Raw genomic sequence first — 17,979 nt, 5'->3', positions numbered from 1 at the left:
ACCTTCAAGTAAGAGAAAGGGATGAAGAGCTAGCCAAGCTCAAGAAGGAGCTTGATCAATGCAAGAGAAAACATCATGAAGAAGTCATATCCATGACAAATCAGTTGAATGAAGCAAAGAAGAAGGCAGATGCCTTGACAAGTCAACTTGAACAAAGACACAAGAGAGTGAACAAGCTTGTAGAAGAGATTGGACAGTACAAGGTAGAGGTCTCCTCCCTTAAGTCTGAACTACAAGAGGCCAGGAAGCAGGCACAAGAAGCTGAGAAGAAAATGGAGAGCAGTCAAGCAGAAATCTCCAAAATGAAGACAGACTTTATCTCCTTCAAAATAGTAGCAGCTAAAGCTACTCGTAGCAAGGAAGAAACTGAGGGACAACTAGCAAAGAAAAACAATGTATGTGAACAGTTGGAAGAAGAGATTGTCCTCCTCAGGAAGAAGGTTGAAGGGATGAACAAAATAATGAAGAGCTCTCAAGCATTGGATGACATGCTTAGCTATCACAAATCTCCATCTGATAAATCAGGATTAGAGTATGTAGGTGAACCCTCAAACAAGGATGAAGATGCTTTAAGCAAAGGAGATGTGAAGAAGCCAGAAAGAAGTTGTGATGCTCCTAGTTCCAGCAAAGGCAAGGAGAAAAATGAAGGCAGCAATAGAAGAAATCCTGCTCCAAGTGGAAAACCAGCTCCAAGAAGAAATGTAGCTGATGTCAAAGAGGCAAGATGCAATGGTTATCATCAAAGGATCTCAACGCAGCAAGGCTTCAGAAGTGCATCAAGGAAACCTCCATCTCACAGGTACCAAAGTTCATTTTATGGTTATTGTTATGATTGCTCAAACTTTGGTCATATGGCAAAAGACTGTAGAGCATTTCATAGAGATAAATGTTATGGTCCCCGACAATCTCCAAGAAACAATTTTGCAAGAAGAAATCATGAGATCTTATTCATGAACAATGTATAATGCTTCAAGTGTCATAACATTGGGCATATGGCACATGACTGTAACTTAAGATGGGCTCCTATGCAAGCTAGACCCACACAAAAGAAGAAAGTTACACAAGTATGGAGAAGGAAGGAAAGGAAATCTGAAAACCCCTTGAACTCCCGAGTGGAACTAAATCTGTTTTGAGAAGAGTCTGCTGAAAGAAGATAAAGCATACACTAAAGGGGAGCTTGTAAATTTTTTTTTGCTGAACTGTCTTAACAGTCACTCTTTGATGAAGACCTTTTATAAAGGGAAAAAGATGAAGTTAAATCTGCCATAAAAGCAGAGAAGAAAAGGGGACAGCGCTCAAATGTAAAGTGCAGCAGCGCAATAAGAAGTATGCAAAGCAAGAAGACCCTCACAGCAGTGGGAAGACAGAACATAAAACAGCAGTTTGGAATTTTTTTTTGGAGCACATGGATTAGAATGAACAACAGTTTTGAATTTTTTTTGTTATGGAGCACATGCATTGAAATGCATAGCAATGGAAGGTAGTTTCCTTCTATGTAATGTGAGAGAACATACTCACAGCAGAGTGAGTACAATACACAGCAGTAAAAAAATGTAATGTTTTTCTTCATATGCAATGAAGCATGCAAAGAAATGCATAAAGAAAAACAGGAACAACAGATTTTTAATGCACATGGGTGAATGATAATGTGTGGCAGCAGAAAAATGAAAGGAACTGCACAGCAGTGCATTGTGTAAAAAAAAATGAATGAAGACTAAGATTGTGTGAAGCAAGGGTGTAAAAAGAAAAGGCAGCAGCCCGTGTTAATTTTTTTTGTTGTTGTGTGGAGAATGCAGCGCAAAACAACGTGAGGATGATTTCTCTCTATGTGCAAGTAATGGAGAGTAAAGAGTTAGTGTATGGGCACACAGCAGTATGATGAAACAAAAGGCAGCCACAGTGCAAATTGCAAAGGCAACGCATCAGCAAATAAAAACCCAGGATGACAGAGTCTATGGTTATGGGTATGGACAGCAGTGCAAATAAGAAAATGCAGCAGCATGAAGTTTTTTGTTGAAGAAATGAAAGGTAATGGACAGCAGCAGATGTAAAAGATTTTTTTTTTTACAGCAGTAAATGTAAGTATAGTGAATGTGTTGTTCATTGAATTGAAATGCAACATATGCAACAGCAGTGAATGTAAGAAATGTTTACACACAACAGTGTAAATTTGTAAGGTGGGACAGAGTAATTGTTCCAGAAAAGACAGAGTATTATGTCTTTGAAGAATGCACAGCAATGCAGAGTTTGCAAAGAAATGTAAGTGAAGTGCAGCAACACAACAGCAAGTGTAGACACAGCAGTGTGGGGTAGACGCAGCAAAGAAGATGGCACAACAGTGCAGCAGAGAATATGCAGCAGCATAAAAGAACAGTGCAATGATTGTTTGTTTTTGAAACTGCATGTAAAGCAGTGTCTGTTTGTAATCCCTCTGTTAATGAGGAAGGTGCTTTTCAGCACAGTCATTTGGTGAAACCCTCTATTAAAGAGGAAGGTGCTTTTCAGCACAGTGTCATGGTAAATCCCTCTGTCAAGAGGAAGATGCTTTTTAGCATACACATGGTAAATCCCTCTATCAAGAGGATGATGCTTTTCAGCATAGTCATAGGTGAATCCCTCTGTCAAGAGGAAGGTGCTCTTCAGCACATTGTTATGGTGAATCCCTCTGTCATGAGGAAGGTGCTCTTAAGCACAGTCTCAGGTAAATCCCTCTATTAAGAGGAAGACAACATTGATTGTTTGTGGAACTGCATCAGAAGCAGTTGGTGAATCCCTCTATGTGAGGAAGATATCTTTGTAACAGCAGTACTAAGGAATTCCTCGATGTGAGGAAGTGTTTGGGTAAGATTGAATGCCCAGCAGTTGAAATTAAAGGGGAGTGTTGAATGTGTAATTTCAACGCTGATGTAAATCGCCAGAAACCGTCCAGCAAACCCGCCGGAGAGTTCTCGGGCCACTTTCCGGTAGAGAGACTTTCCGTATATTTGAGCCCGAGAAAATTTGGGGTTGACGCGTGGCAGTCCCCTTACGTCACCATGTCTGACATTCTCGGGACATAAAGCTCTGCAGAAAATGATCTCCCGATATCTCTGTCCGCCGTTCGATCTGCTCCACCTTTTTCGTCCGTTGATTGTCCGAAGCTGCATATGAACCTGCATACGACAAACATTAACTATGTTGCGTGGAGTAAATCTAAGTTTTGGTTGACCATACCTTTTTTAATGCATTGTCATAGGTGTAGGTAATGCATTTAGTTTTCTCATACGGCACATTAATATACATAAGAAAAAGTGTTGTTTTTTTGTTGTTGGGGCGCTGACCATTATGTTATGAAAATATAACAAGTGAAATGTGCTACGTTTTTTGTTGGTTGTTGCACATGGGAGATATGTAAGAGCGCAGCAGCGAAAGACCAGAGAGCTCATTGTGGTTGTTCATGCAATGTGAAATGAAACACACAGCAGTGTGTAGAAAAAGAACAGGGGCCGTGTGTAGTTTTTAAGTAGTTGACCATTGTAAAAGGAGTGAGCGCTGGAGCTGAAGAGATCTGAAGTGTTGCACAGCAGTGCATAAAAATTAGTTCCTCATTGTAATGAAATGCGAGCAGTGTGAGAGTGAAAAGTAGTGGAGCGCATGTATTTTCTTTGTGTTGACCTTTGGTGTTTGTTTTTGCAAGAGGAAATGCACAGCAGTGCTTAGTTTATATGTGTTGACCATTTTGTAATGCGCAGTAAGTTTTTGGGGCACATAATGTTTTGTTTATTTGGAGCAGCATATGTAAAATGTTTTTTTTATAAGAGTATGTGTAAAATATTTTTACAGCAGTATGTGTAAAAATAGTTTTACACAGTAAATGTAAAAAGGGGTTTTACAACAGTAAACCCAGTAGTGTAAATTCTCAGGAGGAGACAGAGTAAATAGTTTGTTGGATGAATGTTGTTTTTGGTGAATCCCTCACAGCAAAGAGGATGAAGTTTGTATCAGTCTTTTGTTTTTAATCAATTGAAATGTGGTATGGCTGTGTAATGGTTTGTTCTGAGATAATTTCTTTTAAATAGCTTCCCTATGCAAAGGTCCTGGAACAAAGGAAATAGAGCATTGCCTCTGTGGTGTTTGCTTGTTTGGTTTTTGGTATTTTCCCATGAAAAATACCCAACAAATTGGAGTCGTTATATTCATCAATGAAGAACAAAGTGAAAGTGAGAAACAGCCAAGCTGTAGCTGTGGAGAAAGTGGATTAACTTGACAGCTTGATTGTTTTGAATTTGTTGTTGGTGGTTTTAGATCAATTGGTTCCTATTATTGCACATGTCGTCCAGGTCCACCAATGTCACTGTTAAAGTATTTCAAGGTTGTCTAATTCGAAAATGAATTCATTGTTTTCGCTGACTGATAAATTGAAATCGACGTGTAATGTAATAACCAGAAGCTATTGAAGAGACCGCATGTCACAATAATAATACAACTTGTTCTGCTGTTCCTAAATCCACTTTGTTGGTGACAGGCTATGAAGAATAATGTAACAGGGTTAATGTCCTTACTTACATCATATCTATATGATGTATGTTCATATTAATCTCTCTGTTTTACATTTTAGAGGCTTTCCGAACTGATTACTGCCCTCATGTCTCAGGCACTGACTTTTATTAAAACCCTAACCATCAGCTGACGTTGGTGGAGACCACGCCATCCATTTTTGGCTTCCTATTGGTCAAAGCATCAAGGCATGTGTGCCGTTTATGTGGTATTAGGAGGATAGGGTTGTCAATTAGTTTGATCAGTTGTTAAAGTATGGAGCCTACATCTTGAAAAATAAAATTTTTGTCCCTTTTAATCTTTGTCCCTTTTAAGGAAAAGACAACAAATTTAACATCACACAGATTACTGAAGATGCTAAATGCTCCACAAAATAGAATGGAAATCTTATGTGAAATCTCCACTTGTCTTTTGTTTCACATTCGCCGAAACCATAAGATTATTATATTGGAAGATGTCGTATATCAAATTTCGGTAGGAAATCGTATTAAACAGTAAATTATGGCACTACCTGCTTTGAATTTGGGCAATCATGATGTTCAGTGGGGGTGAAAATAAATTTTATTATTTGATAGGCACGTGAACACCCATTGTGGATAAGTGGTGCAAAAATAAATGATATTGTTTGGCATAGGTACAGCAAAATACTAGTAGTGCTTTAAGATAGGTTATGGATTAGGTGATGAAATATGCGTAGCAATGAGAAAATGAAAAAGGTTTACTATTTTATAATTGGAATATGTTTTTCGGGTTCATTATTATCAGAATTATTTACATAAACAAATGCTATTTGATCATAGATTCAAGTGGTACTAAAATAAATGGTATTGTTTGGCATCTGCAGAGTAAAATACTAGTAGGGATTTTACATAGGATTATGGATTGTGGTGATGCAAGATGTTGTAGTAATGAGAAAATGAAAAAGGTTTAAAATTTTATATTTATGAAATGTATTTTGGGTTCATTATAAGAAGTTGGTTATATAATTTTAGTGAAAATTATAATATTGGATTTTAAGAAAATATTTTAATGGAGATAGACTAAAATTATAATATTGGATTCTAAAAAAATATTTTAATGGAGATAGAATTTAATGATTTTTAATTTTTTAAATATTTTTATTATTATTTAAATGGTTAAAAAATATTAAATTATAAAAATATAGTTTAATTATTCCTAGTTTTTGTATTTTTTTTTTACAGTGTTACTCATCCATTTTAGCAATGATTTTTTATAATATTAAATTTTCGTAAATGAATGATTGTCTAAAAGTTTTACAAACATATTGTCCAAAAGTTAAAAAAAATAGATCTGCACATTTTAAATGAAAATAAATATAATTATATATAATAAAAAAAATTAATATTTTATAAAAAATTAAATTATAGTATCAATCATATATAATATAATTTAATAATTAAAAATAAAAAATTATTTTAACCATAGATTTATTAAAATCCTAGAAGGATCATATTTTTATTTATTTAAGTGCTTGATAAATCTTATGTTGAGAGGAATATAAGATCATTTCATTCATGCAATGATTAATAAGATGATTTTAAATATGCTAAATATGTTTAATATTATTCTCATGAGTTAGTTGTTTCTACATTTCATGTAAATTAGACCTCTATTTGTATTAAATACCTAAATTCAACATATCATTCATACACAAAACTAATCAATAAATCCTATCACTAAATTTTTGATGTACAATATTTACATCAACAAGAGCTACAAGTTGAGTTTCATTTTTTTTTATAAGAATTTTTTTTTGCATATTGTATCATGCTTGAATTGGTTGAAAGTTGTTTCTTCTCTTTGGTCCTTGATGATGGATGGAGTTCCCATCTTAAAGGTTGGAAGGATCACTTATATCACACAATTCCCTTCATGATGTCTATAACAATATGAATCATTGAAGTTGTTTCTTCTCTTTGGTCCTTGATGATGGATGGAGTTCCCATCTCAAAGATTGGAAGGATCACTTATATCACACAATTCCCTTCAGGAAGTCTATCAGATCACTAATATGCTATTTGTTTTTTAGCTTCTTTTTTCTCTATTCATCATGCTCTACAATTTCCATTCCCTCTTCCTTGTGAATTTTCTTGTTTATATTCTCTTTTTCATTCAAATGTTCTTTTTGTCATATTTGTCATGTAAGGCCAAATTGCGTACAAAGAAAAAATACTTCTAATTAATCCAATTAACATATGGTCATTGATATCCAACATCATTCTTAGTTGATGTTCCCCATGAATACATTCTTAAGTGAGATTCCAAATAACATGTACATAGACCATTATGGATATCATAAATTATTTTCTATCCTTTAAAATGTTATATATATATATATATATATATGGAAGAAATGAGACTTTAACCTTTAACCTTGGGTTCAACAATTACTTGAAACTTTCTTGTCTATTCACACTCTCTTGTTTACCTTATAATTAAAACTTATTTTGTACTATGAAAGCATTGTATTATCTCTACTTTGTGGTTTCTCGAACCTTAGACATATATCCCATTTTAACATGCATGTGCCTCATATTGACCATTGATCTATCATAATATGAGTTATATAAATTTTCTACCTTATTCTGAGGTATTTTAAACTCCTGATATTTTATTATATATTTTCTGCAATAAAAAGAAATATGAACCTTTCAGATTTGGTCCCACAATGAATCAAACAAATCTAAACTCAAAGGTACTATCTCTATGCCACAAATTGGGTTATGAGGTGGGTTTTTTTGTGAATCAAACACACTAGATTCAATATTCAAGTCAACTGTTACAGAACTATGACACAAAAACCCTGAGTCAGATTTGTTATCCACAATGATGCGGATGGAGTATGTGATTATTCCCTTTGACTTTCCCATGTAAGAAAGGTCACAGATGGAAGGCTATGATGATTTTTTATGATCAAACATTGAATACCCTTCTGGATTGTCATTTGGTATTGTTGGCTCTCTCTAACTAGTGAATTCTACTGCAATAAGCTAGGGTTTAACCTCTGTCCCAAGTTCCCATGTGATTGATGGTGCTTGGAATCTACCGTGAAATGGTTTCACTTATAACCACTTGTGTCGCGGGTGTATGGTAAATTATTAGTTCTCCATTGACTATTTTTTGTGAGGGCTTTTATTATTTTTTCCTTTGACTTATCATCTATTCGAAGGAGTAGAAACTTTCTTATATTCTTTCAGTTTTTATAGACCCTCTAAGGAATCCTTCACAAACATTTACCATCTAACAATATTCCTTGGGGTTTTTGTAGGTCAATGAAGATCCTATCGAAAGGTTTTGAAGCTTGATGTTTTCGTGGAGGTTTGAAGATATCTTTTGTCTTTGGAGAGGATAACTTTTAAGAAATATCCTTTAAATTTTATATTCTTACACATGTACTATCAAGGCTCTCTAATTTTATATTCTTACACATGTACTATCAAGGATCTCTATTACATCAACAAACACTTAAGCATTTCTAGGCATTTGAAAAAGGAGTGTATCCACTTTGAGATACTCAAACCACTGGTATATAGAATACTATATTTCCCTTTCAGACCCTTCCTACCTTAGGTGAGCATGATTAAAATGGTTACATTAAATTTGAATATGTTAAGAGAGAGATTTCTACAATTCTTTCACTCACAAGGTTTTCAATTGAGGACACTAATTGTCGAATAAACCCTTAAAATCATGGAATCACCTATCGGTGGATGCAAAGGTTCCGACTAGGTATTGATCCATACTCTACCACTCTTGTCTGAATCTCAAAAAGTAAGGTTTTCTGAGTATTCAAGTTATCTCGGTGTTATCATATTCTCTTTTGGAATCAATGTCTCTACATAAATATTAAAGGGTATTATAAACCCTTATATTAAGTTTATCATAAAAATGGTATTGGTTTTATTTTCAAAACCCCAATCCATTGTCTCAAAAAGGGTGTTTCCAAGTTCAAATGAATTAATAATGTAGAAACAAGGGATTATATTTTGAATTCCACTTTTCCTTATGTTACAAGGTTATAATCTCAACACTATGCTCAAAATTTTCTAAATTTTCCTTATCTTTACAATAGGTCTTTCAAAGTCACTTCTTCTCTCAAAAGCTCATAAGGTAATTTGTTATTGGGATTTTTGATTTAAGCCTTAATTATATGGTTTAAGTATAATGATGCAGATACTAAGATAAATTTTGTTCTTATTTTTTATTCTAGGTTTGAACTCAAGATCCTAACTCAAACTTAATTCATTTTAATACTTTAAATTTATGTTAGGTCGCTATAATACTAGTGTAGCACCCTTATTGTTATTATTAGTGTAGTCCCCTGATTGTTATTGTTAGTGTAGCCCCCTGTTGTTATCGTTGTGCCCATGTAGTACCCATATTGTTACTACTGTGCCCCATAGTAGCCCACTATTGTTCTAATTGTTCCCTTACATTATTATTTTTATGTAAGCTCTAATTATATTGTGACCCCTTACACTCTTATATATACCAAGGAGTTCTTTTCATTTGTATAAGCCAAAAATTGTTCATTTATGTGATTTAAAGGAGGCTTCCCCCTCAAAGAGGCTATTTTTCAAGTTGATGATCTATCTTTTCTTCTGTTTTGTGAGTTGGTTGCATAACATTTGGTATTAGAGCTTTGAATTCTACGGTTTACTTGCTTCAAAAAGGCCATCTTGGAATTTTTGCTATAATTTTTTTTCTATGTAGCTTCAAAAACTGAAATTTGGACCAGCTAGAGTCAAAATATTGGTGAAATTCGTATAGAAATTTAATATCTTGGTTCGCTATATTTTCTATGATATTGTATGAATAAATTCAAGTTTCAATATTCTCCAGAATTCAGTCTCAAATGTGACCTAGAGAAAATCGTCATAACTTGCTTCTCAAGGATCAGATTTGATTTCCATAAAAAGTGACTGAAATTACACAAATGGTAGTTTCTTGTGTATCAATTTCAAGGAGAAGGTTGAAACAGTGACACATGGTATCATGTCCAAGTTTTCTCGATTGAATGAGTTCATAATAAGGTCATCGTGGGATATTTGCAATAACTTTATATTGAATAATCCATCTTGGTTTGACTTGTGACGTTGGAAAGAAGACCCATAGTTATACTATAACACCAAATTTCATATCTTGGGAAGTCGAAATTTTAGATAAAATAATTTTAATATCAATCTCCAAAAAACAATAAGAAAAAGGTGTGTATTTTTTAAATTTTGCATAAGTTTTGTTTGAAAAATCAGTCTGAAGTAATTCAAAGGGCATAGTAAAGTAAAAATATCATTATTTGGTTCCAATATAGCTCGAAACAAAAAAATGGATACTCTCAACAAGAAACTAGAAAGCTCTACTATGACACATAAAGAAGAAGAAAAAATGCAACATGATATATCAAAATTACTCGACCAAGTGCAATAAATTTTGCTCTTGGAAAGAGTAACAAAAAATGAAATGGAAGCTAAGGTGGATGGTTTGAATAATAGTTTTAAAACATACATGGAAGGTTTGAAGGACAGATTAAAAGTATACATGGAGGGTATGATGGATGGATGAAAGTATACATGGAAGGTTTAAAGGGTGGATTAAAAGTAGACATGGAAGATTTGAAGGAAGATTTGACAAAGTTAATACAAGGAATGCTTCCTAATGGCAAAAATGTATTCCATGAAACTCATGATGAGAAAAAAAGGAATGTTAATTATTATTTTAGAGACTCTAAAATTGGATTGAAACCCAACCACATTCCAAAGTTAGATATGATGAAGTCTGATGACAAGGATCTGATAGCATGGATACTACAGATGGAGCAATATTTTGATCTACATTATGTGCAACACACACAAAAGGTACACATTGCATCTTTACATTTACAACCCAATTAGTTTGTATGGTATCAATGGCTTTGTTCTCGTAAACCACTTGTCACTTGGTCAATTTTTATGGAGGAAGTCATAACACATTATGAGGATACAAAGAGAAAAACCTTATTTATCCAATTAATAAATCTCAAACAAAAGGTTTTAGTGACAGAGCACATTGAGGATTTCCATAAATTGAATATTAGGGTAACTGATATTCCAAAGGAGGATAGGATTAATTTCTTCATAGAGAATTTAAAGGATAACATCCAACATGAGGTTCGCATTTGGGAACCTAACTCATTGGAGAAGTCATTCAGGGTGGCAAGAAAAGTTGAAGGAACAATTATGGAAACAAGAAAGTCTACCACTCACAACTATAAATATGGAATTTTTGTTGTTCATGTCCTTCCACAAACTACAAGGTTGACACCACAACAACTGGAGAAAAAAAGAGAAAAAGGGCTTTGTTACAGTTGTGATAGAAAATACACTAAAGGTCATAAGTCTGCTGAGAAGAAATTATTTTACATATATTATGAAAAGGAGGAGGAAAAAGAACAAGAAACATCAAAATAATAGGATATACACTAGGAACCTGTTATCACTCCAAATCTCCAAGGCTAAGGAAGAGTCGAGCTAAGGTAACCACAAACCAACCTTTTGACCTGGTAGCTAGCCTTACCAAGCCGGAGAGGGCTCTCTCCAAAGAATCACATCCAAGAGGGCTCGATGAATTAGGGTTTTATGCTAGGTATAAAGTGCAGAGGTTGTTTTGATTTGATTTGGTGGGGTTATTTCTCGCTGAGTGTATTAGGTCAAAGAGGCTAGGTCACAACAAATGAGATATGATTGCAGACATTCAAAGGGGCAAGGTAGGAAGAAGGTTTAACATTTAAAAGGTGGTTTGGTGAGATGGTTTCAGACTGATGAGGAGTTAGGAAGAGCATATGAGATGTATTCTTCCTAAACTGAAGACAAATGGACAAATTATGATAACTTTCCAAAAACAGAGCATGAGAAAACAAGTATTCTTCCTATCAACTTGAAAATTACCATATAACATACATGAAATGGTTTATGAGCTTACAAAACATTCATACAAATGATAATAAAGGAGAAACAATGCTAAACATCCATACCACATGTATCCCAAAGAAATAGCTGCAACTCATCTATTAATACTGCCCAAAATCTGATACAATAGTGTCTTTGATCACTAGTACAACATCCAACGGAGTCCAACCTATGAAAGGAGTGAAGAAAGGGAAGATATATACATCAAAACAACCTTCTCTCATCCTCACGGGTTGAATCCCTGAGTTGACGAAGAGATCCACAAAAGTCTAAATTGATACCTAGAGTGAAGGGAGCTCTGAGTGACTCCTTGCTAATTGCATTGAAACTAATTCATTTGACTTGATGATGTCTATTTACCTAATGTATTTACCCCATACGTAAGATTAAAACACCATAATTACATTTAACATATCAATTACATCCGTAAAAAGTTGATTCCCAAGGAGGAAAATCAAAATTGGAGAAAAATAGTGAAAAACCAGGAAATTTGTCCTATGCACAATGCCAGTGGTCTATGAGCAATGCCTTTACTCTGTGCACAATGCCTTTGGTCTATGTGCAACACCTTTGGTCTGTGCGCAACACCATCTTCCATCTTAGTTTTGAAGGGGTTCTCGATGTCTAAATTGACCTCAGGATAGCTCATTGTAAATTTTATCCTGTTTACTTTCCAAATATGCCTTTAGTTCATTGAATGGAGTTGATTTTACCTATCTAAATGTGTTTCTCCCAAGACTGCTCATGTTCACAGTGCAAGTGGTCTATGCGCAATGCCTTTTTGAGGAACATTTTTGGAGGCCTTCCTCAACTCCAAATTGAGTTCATGATAGCGCATTAGAAATATCTTCCAGTATAGTTTTCATTTGACTTATCAAGAAAGTCATTTGGACACTCCAGATAAGATAAAAAATTATTTTCCAAATGTTGCTCCAGAAGTGCAGAAAACCTCTTGTAGCGCGTGTATGTTTTACATTTCTCCAAACCCATAACAACTGTGTAAAACATGAAGGAAGTTTTTGTTCCTTGGCCTATGATGGAAAAAAGCCTCTCTTACTTTTGTAAAATTCATCTTTTTTTGGTTGCAAACATACTTTGAAGAAAAACTGGCCCTATGTGTCGCAAATGATTTTGTCCCTTGGAATGAATTTATTGAAAAATTATGGAGACATGATGTTTATGAGTTGGAGTGGCCTCAAAATTTATGATATGACCTCCCTTATGCATCCTCATCTTAGATGTCTTTGATCCCATAAAAACCCCTAGCTCAATGGGAGAGGAAATTAGGGTTTAGTGTAGGCAAAACAGGGGATTTGGGAAATTTATAGGAAGGAAGGGAAATAAAGGGGATAGGGGGCTTCTAAATTCTTAGGAAAATTTTGGGAGATAGGGAGGGATGCTAGGAAGTAGGAGAAACTATAATTTCAAGGATTGAGTCAGGGGAAGGGGTCCAAAAGGGAAAAACATAGGCCTAGTCTAGAAAAGTATTAAAAGCATAGCAATAGGCTAGGGTTTGTAAAAAAATGATGATTTTGAGGGATACGAGTGATTGAAAGTGTTTAGGAAGGTATATTAAGGATAGGGGAGGGAGTAAGGGCATCAAGATAAAATTTTTGTTGATGATTTAACCATGGATGTCAAGAAACCAAGAAAAATGCCCTCAAAACCCTAGGAAAGGTAAATGAGAAGAATGGGCAGGGGAAAAGGTCAAGGGAGGTAGATGGAGTGTAGGTGAGTGAGGTTTTTTGACTAGGGCTACCATTAGTGATTAAATGTTTGAATGAATACATAGGTGGAATGACAAAAAATTCTGAGCGAGACCCTAGTATGAATATGAAAAAAGGAGTTTTGATCACTAATGGCAGTACACAAATACTGACACTAACAAAACCAACCCCAGAGAAAGAAGAAATGAATCTGACCATATCTTGTAATGCATTGGTGGGAATTACCACTCCCCAAACTCTCAAGATAAAAAAATATATCATGAATAAAAAGGTAATAGTGATAATTTATTCAAGTAGTACCCATAATATTATTCATTGTAAGATAGCCAAGTAATTGAATTGATTTCTATATCCAGCACGAGAGTGTCAAGTGATGGTTGCAAATGAAGGAGACATAAATTTCTATTGAAAGTGCAACAATACCAATCTAACCATGGGGTAATATTTATTGAATAGTACAATGCCTTCCATTCCAATGGGTGGTGTTGATGTTGTAGTAGGTGTCCAATGGTTACAATCTTTGGGGATAGTAGATTTTAATGTTCAAGAACTTTTCTTGAATTTTTTTTGGGAAGGAAAGGAAATGAAATTAATGAGTATCGTAGTGAAACCAAGGAAGATAATACGCTCTAATGGCATGATAAAGATTTTGAATAAAGAGCAACGAGGCGTAATTTCACAACTATGCTCACTAGAGGTTCAAACACCGAAATCATCTATTTCTCCATATCTCCAAAAAGTATTCGACAATCATTCCGGGGTAACTGAGATTCCCAAAGACCTCCCACCTATTCGTGATTATGATAATGCTATTCACTATATTCCATGAAGTGTTCCTCCAAACATAAGGTGTTATCGATATCCCTATGCCTAAAGGAGTGAAATTGAAAGTATGGTTGCAGAAATGTTAGATGTTGGTATCATTCAACCTAGTCAAAGTTCTTTCTCTACTCCAGCAGTATTGGTGCGCAAGAAGGATGGATCATGGTGTATTTCTCTGGATTATATGGAGATCAATAAGATCACTATTAAAGATAAATTTCCCATTCCTGTCATTGATGAATTTCTGGATGAATTACATGGAGAAATTTACTTCACCAAGTTGGATCTTCGTTCAAGATATCATCAAATTAGAATGAAGATTGGAGATAATTTGAAAACAACTTTGAGAACCCATGAAGGTCATTACGAATTTTTGGTCATGCCTTTTGGCCTTACTAATGCACCTTGCACATTTCAATTTTTGATGAATTCAATTTTCAAACCCTTCAATGTAAAATTTGTGTTAATACTTTTTGATGATATTCTAATCTACAACAAGTCTTCGAAGGATCATGTTCAACACGTTGGTAGGGTGCTCAAACTATTGGAGGAGAAACAATTATATGCAAAAACCTCCATCTGTTTCTTTCGATTACAGGAGGTGGAATATATGGGTCATATTGTATCTCATGTTGGTGCTAAGGTAGACCCTAACAAAATTAAAGCCATTAAGGAATGAAAAATCCTGACAACCCTAAAACATCTTTGATAATATTTCAGGTTGAAAAGGTATTATCAATTTTTTTTTAAGAATTGTGAGAGAATAGCAGCGCCTCCAACAATACTACTGAATAAATATGAATTTTCTTGTAATCTGGAAGAAACTAAGACCTTTGAACATCTTAAAGAGACAAAGTGCCAAGCACCATTCTTAGCTACACCAAAATTCAAAAAAACCTTTATTGTAGAATGTGATGCCTTAGGTAATGGATTTGGTGTTGTTTTAATGCAAGAAGGAAGACCCATTGCTTTTGAAATTTGTCCAGTCAAGGGAAAGTATTTACGCAAAACTATTTATGAGAAGGAAATGTTGGTGATACTACATGCACTAAAGAAATGGTGACCTTACCTAATGGGAAGGAACTTCAAGATAAAAATAGATCACGATAGTCTTAAATACTTTTGGGAACAAAAATTATCTTTAGAAGAGCAACAAAAATTGGTCACAAATATGTTGGATTATGAATTTGAAATCATCTACAAAAAAGGAGGTAAAATTTTGTTGCAGATCCATTCTCAAGAAAGGATGAGGATGTGGAATAATTTCTCTTTTCCATTTCTATTATCCAACCTGATTGGATAACTCAAGCAAGGGATGAATGGAAGAATGATGAAAAGGTGTGGACACTTGTTTAAAAGGTGTAATAAGATCCCAATACACATGATACATTTATCTAGAAAAATGATTCATTATGGAACAAAGATCACTTCTATCTCTATAATAATTCCCAACTCAAACAAAATATGCGTTTGGAATTAGATACCTCGCCCATAGGAGGGCACTCAGAATTTTTAAAAACTTATCAGAAGATCAAGAATTATTTTTTTATGGATTTTCTTAAATCTGGTATTTGGAAGTTTCTGGAAGAAAGTTTTATTTTCCAACAAAATATAGTTGAGACAATTAAGACCCTGGATCTGTTACAACCTTTAGTCATTCCAAGTCAATGTTGGGAGGAGGTATGAACGAATTTTATCATAGGTTTACCCAAGTCTGATGGAAAGTGTGTCATCATGGTGGTAGTTGATAGACTTACCAAATATGCACACTTTTGTGTATTATTTCATAATTTTAAATCCAGTATAGTTTCTACTACATTTATGGAAACAATTCAAAAGCTACACAGAAACCCAATGATTATTATAAGTGATAGAGATCCCATTTTTACAAGAAATTTTTGGACGAAATTATTTTCTTGTCTTGGTACTCAATTAGCTCATATTTCATCTTATCATCCTCAATCTGAAAAGAAAACTAAGATAGTGAACAAATGTTTGGAAATATATCTTCATTGCTTTGTATCTCATAAGAAAACACAATGGGTAAAGTGGTTACCTCTGGCTAAATGGTGGTATAACACTTCTTTCCATACTACAACAAAAATGACCCCATTTATGGCACTGTATTAATATCATCCACCATCCATCACATCATCTTTAAGTGAAAATTTCATGTTTCAAGCAGTGGAATATCACATCGAGCATCAACAACAAGTTCTCCAACTCTTATAGGATAACCTCACTTTGGCGTAGAATCAAATAAAACAATACGTAGATCAACATCGCATTGAAAGAAATTTTGATGTAGGTGATTGGGTATTTTTAAGGCTACAACCATACAAACAAATGTCCCTCAAGAAAACTAAGAAGGATAATAAATTATCACCTAAGTATTATTGTCCTTACAAAGTGTTACAAAATATTGGTACTATGACATACAAATTGGTTTTGTCTGCATCTTCCCAAGTACACCCAGTTTTACATGTTTCATGCTTAGAAAATCTTATGAGTGAAAAGATCCTAGTTCAAACAGTATTGCAAAAAATTGATGGAGAAGGAAAAATCATATTGGAGCCTAAAGTAGTCATGGAAAGAAGAACCTAACATCTATGGAATCAATCAATTTCACAGTATCTCATTAAGTGGAAGAACTTACCCACTGAAGATTCCACATGAGAGGATGATAATCTTAACATAAGAATCCATAACTACTCAAGCATTAAGGACAACACTATCTTGAAGGGAGGGGCATGTTAGGTCCCTATAATACTGGTGTAGACCAGTTATTGTTCTTATTAGTGTATCCCCCTTATTGGTATTGTTAGTGTAGCCCCCATATTGTTACTGTTGTGCCCCATAGAAGCCCACTATTTTTATTATTGTCCTCTTACATTATTATTGTTATGTATGTTCTCATTATATTGTGACCACTTAGACTACTATATATATCAAAGAGGCCTTGTAATTTTCATAATCCAAGAATTGTTCATTTATGTCACTTAAAGGAGGTTTCCCCCTCAAATTTGATATTTTCCAAGTTGTTGATCTATCTTTTCTTCTGTTTTGTGAGTTGGTTGCATAAGATTTTACCTCTCCGTGTATGAATCCTCTAGTTGACATTGAATTTCTTCAACAAGTATTAAATTGAAATGGGGAAATATATCGGTCAATGATGGCCATGACTATTTCTTTACAGTTTTATAGGATAGGGTTATTTGCATGCTCGAAATTGAGTATGCTAATTTATTTAGTTATTCCATTCTTCTTAAATTGATTCTCTTTTTCTGAAAAAAATTGTTCAATTTGAGACCAAAGTATGCATAAGAAACTCATTTTCGATTTGTTTATATTTTTAATAATACCATGTACTCATTGTACAGCTAAGGTTACTAAACCCATAAATTTTTCATAATTAATGTATATGATTTAAGAAATTTATTTGAATATGTTATTTTATATGAACACATTTAGTCTGTGAAAATTTTCTTTCTTGTAACTTAGAAATCAGAGAAGCCATAGTAAAAACCATTTTTCTTTCTTTCTATGGCTTAGTTCAACATGCTCCTTGGCCCATAATATTCATATTTTCTTGTTTGCATTAATCAATTACTTCTTGTTTTATTAATAGATGCTCTCTTTATTGCTTTGTGGTTAATTCATTTAATAATTTCCCCCTTCAATATTTGATCAAGTTCTAAATGCAGGGTTCTTCTAGGTAGTCTTCATATAATTAGAATAATACATTATGTAACTATTGAAACCACCCCTCCCACATTAAACTACTTCTACATGCTATCCGAGCTAAACCTGAGTTTAGTGTCACTGTGACATGACCCAACCTCCAAGATCCAGTTATGGAAGTGGGACCGACAAACCAAAAACTTTCCAATACTGCTAAGGAGTACTAGATCACGCAAAAATCAATCTAT

The sequence above is a fragment of the Pinus tabuliformis genome, chromosome X (genome assembly GCF_031772625.1).
Source record: "Pinus tabuliformis cultivar Carrire ecotype Pingquan chromosome X, CPIR1, whole genome shotgun sequence".
In the NCBI taxonomy this organism is placed as follows: Eukaryota; Viridiplantae; Streptophyta; class Pinopsida; order Pinales; family Pinaceae; genus Pinus; species Pinus tabuliformis.
Note: the sequence above shows the minus strand (reverse complement) of the source record.